Source organism: Schistocerca cancellata, chromosome 3 (genome assembly GCF_023864275.1).
Source record: "Schistocerca cancellata isolate TAMUIC-IGC-003103 chromosome 3, iqSchCanc2.1, whole genome shotgun sequence".
Taxonomy (NCBI): Eukaryota; Metazoa; Arthropoda; class Insecta; order Orthoptera; family Acrididae; genus Schistocerca; species Schistocerca cancellata.
The window spans coordinates 227,078,342-227,079,169 of NC_064628.1; positions in this window are offsets into that span (position 1 = coordinate 227,078,342).

An 828-nucleotide genomic window follows, 5' to 3' on the forward strand; every position below is an offset into this window, starting at 1 on the left:
CACCCTTAACTATCTGAACAATTTCTTTAATCTCATCATACATTTCCTCAATCTTCTCATCTGCGGAGCTAGCTGGCATGTAAAATTTTACTACTGTGGAGGGTGTGGTCTTCGTTTCTTGCTTGGCTACAGTGATGCGTTCACTACGCTGTTCAAAGTAGCTTATACGCATTCCTCTTTTTTATTCATCATTAAACCTACTCCTGCATTACTATTTGATTTTGTATTTATAACCCTATATTCACCTGATCAGAAGTCCTGTTCCTCCGGCCACCGAATTTCACTAATTCCCACTGTATCTTACATTAACCTATCCTTTTCCCTTTTTAAATTTTTTAACCTAGTTACCCGATTAAGGTATCTGACATTACACGCCCTGATTCGTAGAATGCCAGTTTTGTTTCTAACCGTTCTCCCCGACTAGTTCCAATCCGGAGATCCGATTGGGGGACTATTTTACCTACGGAATATTTTACCAAAAGGATGCCATCATCGTTTAACAATATAGTAGAGCTGTATGCCCTCGGTAAAAATTGTGCTGTAGTTTCTCTTTGCTTTCAGCCGTTCGCAGTCTTTTGTGTTACCCAAAGATTTTTACTAGCCCTCGTCTTTTTACCTATTTGATCCCCTGATGCCTTCACTACTTCGTCTCTCAAAGCTAGCCATTCTGCTTCCACTGTATTCCTTTCCACTGTTCTCTTCAATTGTTTGCATAATGCTTCCTCTGAAACTCTCTCAAAAGCGTCTATTCTCTTCGTGTCTACATTGTTTATCGTCTATGTTCCACTTCCATACATGGCTACACTCCATACAAATAGGTTCAGAAAA